The 9,567-nt window shown below is 41.1% G+C and overlaps 1 non-coding gene across 1 annotated transcript; it reads right to left on the bottom strand.

Annotated features, from left to right (window-relative positions):
- Nucleotides 1–3,710: 3,710 nt before the first annotated feature.
- On the bottom strand, nt 3,711–3,817 carry LOC136171245 (U6 spliceosomal RNA). Its single transcript, XR_010663796.1, has one exon. It is a non-coding gene; the product is annotated as a U6 spliceosomal RNA (small nuclear RNA).
- Nucleotides 3,818–9,567: the final 5,750 nt, after the last annotated feature.

The following is a 9,567-nucleotide window of genomic DNA, read 5'->3' as shown; positions in this document are numbered from 1 at the left end:
ATAGAGAAATGGTTTGTTTAGCTGAGATAGAAGCAAGGCAGAGATGCACACCCAGAGAGAAAGGGTGTGGGCGTCCCCTCTGGTAAGGAGGAACACGTAAAGAGGCAGTTAAGTCATTTATATACATCAGTTCTTCTGGGTCTTCGTCTTCCTTCCAAGCCATTTATCTGGTTTCTTTTTCCACATCTGACTTACCCTGGGACCCTCCCCTGGGGTACACACACCGCTTGGCCAAGATGGATCTCAAAGTGATGGCTTCTGGGAGGAGCTAGACTCATTGTAGCCAGGAGTTTACCCCAAGGCTTTTGACTCTAAGAAGTCTTTCTGAGACCTCTGAAATCCCTCCCTTCAAATTGGCTTTGTATGTAGCACATCTCTTCCAAATCCATCAGATAAGCCTGAATGGGTCTAACCTACAACCTCCAACAGATCCCCCATCCTCCTTGTAAACGAGAGAACACAAATAGATCCTTCAGAGAGGAGAATGCCTTAACTCTACCTTCAGATATTGCTAGGACTCCTTTCAGAACCAGATTTGATTTTCAGCAGTACATGTATTCCAGCTTCCCACCCCCACCACAAGCAGAATCCATTCTTCCCTCTCCATGTGCTCCAAAGCTAACCTATTCATCACACTGGATCATGGCTAGGGAGATCTGGCTCTCAGGCAGGCACAAAGTAGGTGTGAATAAATGATTGTATTATTCAAGATACACAGGAACATTTTGAAATCTCTTTGTCTCTTTATTTTACTTCCTCTGCTAACCTTAAAAGTAATTGCTCTGTAAGTTCAGCCATTTTCCAAGTAGTAAAGCCCATTTTCTCAAACTTGTCTTAAAAGATAGTTTCTTACTCTATTGACATCACTTAATTCAACAAATTACAGGAACACTTGTGCCTAGGCACTGAGCTTTGTGGTAGAAGAATACCAAGATGAAAAGGGCTCAATTCTTGAGGGCAATGTTGTGGAGTAAGTGACAGCTTGAATTGTTGAAATGGAATTGCTGTGTCAGAAAACATAAAAATAAGTTGATCCAGAGTCTCTTTAAATAGTAGTAATAACTACTGCCATTTATTGAGCATTTACTATCTGAATGAAAACTATACTGGATGCATTGTATACATTATTTTAGGGTTTTTTTATTATTTTTTTTTCTTTTTATTTATTTATTTATTTATTTTTTATTTTTCAGTGGGTTTTGTCATACATTGATATGAATCAGCCATAGAGTTACACGAATTCCCCATCCCGGTCTCCCATCCCACCTCCCTCTCCACCCTATTTTAGTTTTTACAACTCTAAGAGGTGGTTATTTTTTCCCAGTGAAGAAATGAGAGGATTGAAATTGGAGACATTAAGTAGCCACCAAAACTCACACAACTAATAAATGATTGATTGGAACTAGAGCTCAGGGTGAGTCTGATTCTAGAGCCTGTGTTTTCATCCATGTTACATACTTATTTTTTTTTTTTTTTACACCATCTCATGGAGAAAAGATGAAGGAAAAGATTCCTCCTTTTCAAAAATAAGTGTACTAGTTTGCATTCCCACCAACAGTGTAAGAGGGTTCCCTTTTCTCCACACCCTCTCCAGCATTTATTGCTTGTAGACTTTTGGATAGCAGCCATCCTGACTGGCGTGTAATGGTACCTCATTGTGGTTTTGATTTGCATTTCTCTGATAATGAGTGATGTTGAGCATCTTTTCATGTGTTTGTTAGCCATCTGTATGTCTTCTTTGGAGAAATGTCTGTTTAGTTCTTTGGCCCATTTTTTGATTGGGTCATTTATTTTTCTGGAATTGAGCTTCAGGAGTTGCTTGTATATTTTTGAGATTAATCCTTTGTCTGTTTCTTCATTTGCTATTATTTTCTCCCAATCTGAGGGCTGTCTTTTCACCTTACTTATAGTTTCCTTTGTTGTGCAAAAGCTTTTAAGTTTCATTAGGTCCCATTTGTTTATTTTTGCTTTTATTTCCAATATTCTGGGAGGTGGGTCATAGAAGATCTTGCTGTGATTTATGTCAGAGAGTGTTTTGCCTATGTTCTCCTCTAGGAGTTTTATAGTTTCTGGTCTTACATTTAGATCTTTAATCCATTTTGAGTTTATTTTTGTGTATGGTGTTAGAAAGTGTTCTAGTTTCATTCTTTTACAAGTGGTTGACCAGTTTTCCCAGCACCACTTGTTAAAGAGATTGTCTTTTTTCCATTGTATATCCTTGCCTCCTTTGTCAAAGATAAGGTGTCCATAGGTTCGTGGATTTATCTCTGGGCTTTCTATTCTGTTCCATTGATCTATATTTCTGTCTTTGTGCCAGTACCATACTGTCTTGATGACTGTGGCTTTGTAGTAGAGTCTGAAGTCAGGCAGGTTGATTCCTCCAGTTCCATTCTTCTTTCTCAAGATTACTTTGGCTATTCGAGGTTTTTTGTATTTCCATACAAATTGTGAAATTATTTGTTCTAGTTCTGTGAAAAATACCGTTGGTAGCTTGATAGGGATTGCATTGAATCTATAGATTGCTTTGGGTAGAATAGGAACTGCCATATGACCCAGCAATACCACTTCTGGGCATACACACTGAGGAATCCAGATCTGAAAGAGACACGTGCACCCCAATGTTCATCGCAGCACTGTTTATAATAGCCAGGACATGGAAGCAACCTAGATGCCCATCAGCAGATGAATGGATAAGGAAGCTGTGGTACATATACACCATGGAATATTACTCAGCCGTTAAAAAGAATTCATTTGAATCAGTTCTAATGAGATGGATGAAACTGGAGCCCATTATACAGAGTGAGGTGAGCCAGAAAGATAAAGAACATTACAGTATACTAACAGATATATACGGAATTTAGAAAAATGGTAACGATGGCCCTATATGCAGGGCAGAAGAAGAGACGCAGAAGTACAGAACAGACTTTTGAACTCTGTGGGAGAAGGGGAGGGTGGGATGTTTCGAAAGAACAGCATGTATATTATCTGTGGTGAAACAGACCACCAGCCCAGGTGGGAGGCATGAGTCAAGTGCTCGGGCCTGTTGGGCTGGGAAGATCCAGAGGAATCGGGTGGAGAGGGAGGTGGGATGGGAGACCGGGATGGGGAATTCGTGTAACTCTATGGCTGATTCATATCAATGTATGACAAAACCCACTGAAAAATAAAAATTAAAAAAAAAAAAAAATAAGTGTAAAATACCATTGATTCAACCCTTTACCTGCCTTTGTGGTGTGATCCCAAAGTAAGTATAGCAGAATGGGAGACCAGGCCTGATTTGAAATGCAGAATCCGGAGGAAACGAAAAAGTTGCCTTGGCTTCAGCAACTAGTAGCCTGGTCCACAGTGCACTCTGGTGGCCAGATTTTTCTTCTAAGGTTCAGGAATGAAATGTTCAACAACCTAAGATACAGACAGGTTCAACTTTGGATAAAGCAGACGCAACATTTTCCCGTCATTCTTTGTTCCAGTCTCCTGCCAAATGACCTCACACTCCTGTGACTGGAGTAGGCACAGCATGGATTTGAGCACCAGGCTGACCAGAGATCAAGTGCCAGCTTCATCACTTAAGAGTTAGCAGTGAATGGTACTCAAGGGCACTGGGACCATTCTGGGGCTCCCCAAGCTTCTTTCTGTTACCAGCCAAAGCCCAAATTCATCACTGCTCCAAGGGTCAGTAGACAATCCAGCCAAACTCTCTTTTTTTTTTTTTTAATATGGAATGCCTCACAAATTTGCATGTCACCCTTGTGCAGGGGCCATGCTAATCTTCTCTGTATCGTTTCAATTTTAGTATATGTGCTGCTGAAGCGAGCACCAGCCAAACTCTTAAGATAATCAATCACCTAATCACCATTAATCCTTGCTTTCTACATCTCACTGACTCACTCTTTAGGTATGGATTATTTTTTTGTAATATGTATAATTTTCATCTTCACAAAAGGAAAAACTCAATCTTGACAACACAACATCTCTGTAGAAATAATTTCAACTAGGGAAACAGATTATTCTGAGTCCCATGCCCTGGATGCTGTCCAGGACTACCAACGTGACGGGTTTTGTGCCCATGATTGTGGTTGTTGTTTAGTCTCTAAGTGATATCTGACTCTTTTTGTGACCCCATGGACTGTAGCCAACCAGGTTCCTCTGTCCATAGAATTTCCCAGGAAAGAATACTGGAGTGGGTTGCAATTTCTTCCTCCAGGGGATCTTCTTGACCCAGGGATCAAACCCAGATCTCCCATATTGCAAGCAGATTCTTTACCATCTGAGCCACCAGGGAAGCCCCCCGTGCCCATGATTAGGTTATGCTAAATGGCACAGCTGACCTTAAGACTGGGAGGTTATGTCTGTGGCCTGACTTAATCACACAAGCTTTTTAAACTCAGAAAGTTTAAAGTCTCGTTGGTTGCAAATTTGAAACACAAGGATTTGTCATGTTTTTCTGGCTTGAAGATGGAGAAGTCACCTGGCAAGGAAAAGTAGGAAGCCTCCCAGAGCTCAGAGCCCTCAGCTGACAGCCAGCAAGGGTAGGGACCTCAAAAATGAATTTTGCCAACAAGCAGGGAGCTTGGAAGACCACCCCAGACTCCATCCAGATGAGGATGGTAGCCCTGAAGACACCTTGATCTCAATCCAGTGAGACCCTAAGCAGAAAACCAAACAGATGGGGAAACAATGGAAAGAGTAAGAGACCTTATATTTGGGGGCTCCAAAACCACTATGGATGGTGACAACAGCCATGAAATTAAAAGACACTTGCTCCTTGGAAGAAAAGCTATGACCAACCTAGACAGCATATTAAAAAGCAGAGACGTTACTTTGCCAACAAAGGTCCGTCTAGTCAGAGCTATGGTTTTTCCAGTAGTCATGTATGGATGTAAGAGTTGGACTATAAAAAAAGCTGAGTGCTGAAGAATTGATGCTTTTGAACTCTGGTGCTGGAGAAGACTCTTGTGAGTCCCTTGGACTGCAAGATCAAACCAGTCAATCCCAAAGAAAATCAGTCCTGAATATTCATTGGAAGGACTGATGCTGAAGCTGAAGCTACAATATTGTGGCCACCTGATGTGAAGAATTGACTCATTGGAAAAGACCCTGATGCTGGGAAAGATTGACACAGGAGGAGAAGGGGACAACAGAGGATGAGCTGGTTGGAGGGCATCACCGACTCAATGGACATGAGTTTGGGTAAACTCCGGGAGTTGGTGATGGACAGGGAAGCCTGGTGTGCTTCAGTCCATGGGGTTGCAAAGAGTTGGACATGACTGAGCAACTGAACTGAAGCAGAAAACCAGCCACTCTATGCCAAGACTTCCAACCTGCAGAAACAATGATGTAATATATAACATAGATGAATTAATAAATATATCATGTATATCAGTGGTCCCCAACTGTTTTGGCATCAGGGACAAGTTTTGTGGAAGACAATTTTTTTGCAACAGAGGTGATGGGGGTTGGGAGGATGGGATGGTTTCAGGATGATTCAAATACATTATATTTATCACGCACTTTATTTCTACTATTATTACATTGTGATATATAATGAAATAATTATACAACTCACCACAGTGTAAAATCAGTGGAAGCTCTGAGCTTGTTTTCTTTCAACTAGGCGGTTCCATCTCGATGTGATGGGAGACAGTGACACCCGAAGTGCATTGCTTCTGTCCTGACTACTCCATAATGTCTTTCTGGTTGCTGTTATGCTCCAACTTGGAGGCATGTACTTCCTCATCCATGACTGCTACACCATCAGTCTTCACCATTGGCTTGTATTCGGGTTCCTTTCATTCATTCATTTCTACTTTTGTATCAAATAATTAATTCATTGATAATAAATAGATCGTTTGCGGAAACTCAAGAACAATATTCTTGAATACCCCTAATGTAACTGAAAGTGGGGTCTGGCTGCTCCTTGCTCAAAAGCCAATAAAGAGGCCAGGTTGATAGAAAAGTTTGCTTTATTTTGTATGCCAGCAAGCAGGGGTGGTGTTGGGAGGGCAGACGCCTGTCCAAACGCTGACTCTCCTCTCAACCCGGTGACAATCAGGAGGCAAGGGCTTTTACAGACAGAGGGAGGGAGCTACATGCAGAAATAGCAGAGTCAGCTCTGACAGTCCTCTTGAAATTGGTCATAGGTGGCCTGACCAGCATGATCTTGATTGTTTTAAGCTCAGTTACTGTTCAGTTCCAGGGTTGGTTTGTTTTCATTTCTTGAGGCCAGTTCTTGGAATCGTGGCAGCTTTGACAGCTTGTGTCATGGCCACAGTCTGTTCATCATGCAGTTAACTTCTCCCCCCCCGAGGGGTTTCAGTATCTCTAAGACAGTTTAGAGGATATGGCTCACAGTATTATCTATAGCCCTTGAGAAAAACTGCACAGCAAAGAGGATCTTAATTCCCTGACCAGGGACCAAACCTGTGCACCCTGCAGTAGAAGCATGGTGTCTTAACCACTGAACCACCAGGAAAGTCCCTAGATCTCACTGTTTTTAATTAATTACTCTAAAAAATCTTTACTTAAGACTTAGAATCTTAAGGGGCCCCAGTGCATTTCCAAGGCAGAGACAGAGGGGGGTCTGGTTTTGCTAAATTTGACTTAAATTGGGGGGGGGGGAATATTGCTATATGGTCTCAGCAATCCCTTTGCAAATGATACACTGAACTATTCAGCTCCCTAGAACAAGGTTTTTTTTAGAATTTTACATTAATATAGAATATTTTTTTAAAATCCTAATAGGTTAAAACAAGTCAAACAACCATTCTACACAGATAAAACCTTCACAAAGGTCAACTGAGGTAATCCAGAGATAAAACTAAATTATGTAGATCTTCAATGAAGTCACTAGTCATGTAACATAAATTATTTACACATTTGCAAGCACTTTAAGAAATGTGCTCCAAGGAGCATTAACCTTTGCTTTTGTGTGTGTATGCCCTTTTGAAGACTTGCACATTTTATTTTTCAGGAAACTTAACTTTTCAAATAGTGTGTTCTCTACCAAATGGTTATGCTTTGGTACTATTCACATAGGATTGGTTATCCTAAGAGTTGACATTTCCCAGGAGGAACTTTGATTCTGCTTTAGAAGTTTCATATAAATTAAAATCTTCATCAAATATCAATAAGGAGGGAGGTGACACAGGATGAAACATATATAGTCAAGTTATCTCTGTATATTTAGAAACTGCTTCTTCAAGAGGTTCACACCAGAAGCTTAATCTGTGCTTAATATTCAGGAGTATGAGTTTGGATCATCAGAGTCTTGGCAAGACCTTACTATTTCAAAGTTATTAACAACTACCTCTAGGGCAAGTCCATATTTACTGAGTTATGACAAATTTATTATAATGAAGGAAAACAAGTATAGCCAGCTATCTTTAAAAATGCCCCAATCACTGTTTCTCAATATAGAAAGACTAGAACTACTCATATATACATTTATCATACAACAAATCCCATCTCTGCCCCCTGAAATTCCTATAATTTTATTTACTAGAAGATTAAAAAAAAAAGACTTAAAAGCACTTTACAGCAGCATTCATCTTTCCTATGAAATACTCAGGATCTTAAATATTATGTACACTTCTGTTTTTTTTCTTTTAGTAAGCTAGACACTAGCTTCAGAGTTTGTGGACCTGGAGGAAAAATAACCCACTCAAAACTGTTCTAGAAATTGTCTTTTGCAGAATAGCAGGTAGCTGAGTTAAAAACAGGAGGGTCATTTCCCTTTGTTTGCCAAAATTTAAGTCTTTTTTTTTGTTCCCCTTCTACATAAGCCTCAGTCACCACTTCTGAGTGAAGATGGGCAGAGGCTCTGGCTTCTGCTCCTCGGGCTTCTCAACAGCTGCTTTCTCATTGCTGCAGCCAGGCCTGAATACATGGGTGTCGATGAGGACCTCCCCAAAACGGCCTTTAGAGGCAACGCCTCCGCGTATTTTCCGTCTTTTCCAGCTCATGTGTGCTAAGTCACTTCAGTCATGTCTGACTCCAATGCAAACCTATGACTGTAGTCTACCAGGCTCCTCTGTCTATGGGATTCTTCAAGCAAGAATACCGGAGGGGGTTGCCATACCCTCCTCCAGGGGATCTTCCCCACCCAGGGATCAAACCTGCGCCTCTTATGTCTCTTGGATTGGCAGGAAATAGGAAATCCTGAACCTCCTGTGTCTCCCTGAAAACCAGGAAATCATCCTCCCCTGTGAAAGGTGTCCTCCCCACATCCAGAGGCAGGAGGACTCCCCTTTATCCTCAGATATGGGGATTCACAGCCAAGATGCCTCTGGAAACACCTTATTCCTTCTTTAAATTTACCACTTTAGGCCTAATCTCTCCTTAGATTCTTCACTAATTAAGCACGTAAAATCTAAGCTTTGTTCTGTGTACACCTCACAGATTTACTGTATCTGTCTCTAAAAAGTATAACAGCTGACTGCTTTGGACACCTCTTGGGTCCTATTCTTGCAGGACCTCCACATGCATGAATTAAATTTTGTTTCTACTTCTCCCATTAATCTGTGTCAATATTATTAGTTCAGCCCTCCAGAGGTGGAGAAGGGGGACCTTCCCCTCCACAACAATGCCTAAGTCAAGTTGGGGAGTATAGGAAAGGTACAGCGCTCGCATGCCCTCACATCCTCTTCCCATCCCATCAGTATACAGACAAGTAGCCCATTTTCCCCTCACACGATTTCTCTCACCTATTATGAAAACAGTCAAAAATCTGGGGGGAAATGCATTAACCAGCTTGAAAGCTCTCCTAATCTCCTTGTTCAAGGTTTTGTTTAACTCAATCTCCAGCAAACCCTCTAATCTTGTTTAATCTTTCTGGTGATTGCCTCCACCCTGTAGTTAGCTAGATACCTCCCCTGGAGTCCCTCATTAGCATAAACTAGGGACTTCTCCAAAAGGGCTTGTTAGGAAAACAAAAGATTCTTTTCCATCACTCAGGAAAGCCCAAGTGTTTTAGGTTATCTGTGCCAGGAACAAGAGACAAAACCAAATGTATGTGTTTATTATGCTGCAGTATTTAATAAGCTCTTTTGGAATAAATGGGTATATGATGTTTCTACCATAATTAAAACACACACACACACACACACACACACAAACCAAGGGGTTCTCATATCCTCCACATCCACAACCTAGTAGGTAGATTATCTTTCTTCTAAGTGAGGAATCAAAGCAGAGGAGACATGCCTGAGGACACAAAGGCAGGAAGTGGCATAAGTGAACCTAAACCCAGTTCTCCGATTCTTTTTTGGTTGGACTTGTCCTCTCCTATTTTGCCTTTCTTCACTTTGAAATGGGAGAGAGAACGGACACTTTCTGAGTTCTCCTGACGTATCTGCCATCTCAACAGTAGCTATTTGACACAGTCTTTCCAAAGACAAAATTGAAGGGATTTAGGTAGTTTCCTAAGGACACAGGTGCTAAACAGTGCTCGCAGAATATGAACCATGGTGAGTTTCAAATACTATGGGGCTTGAGTTAACTGTATAAATGTCATCCAAATAAATGTTCCAGCAAAGAGAACGTAGCCCAACCTAAACCTCAGAATTTCTC

The sequence above is a fragment of the Muntiacus reevesi genome, chromosome 6, assembly GCF_963930625.1.
Source record: "Muntiacus reevesi chromosome 6, mMunRee1.1, whole genome shotgun sequence".
NCBI classification, from domain to species: Eukaryota; Metazoa; Chordata; class Mammalia; order Artiodactyla; family Cervidae; genus Muntiacus; species Muntiacus reevesi.
Note: the sequence above shows the minus strand (reverse complement) of the source record. Positions and strands in the feature narration are given on the sequence as shown.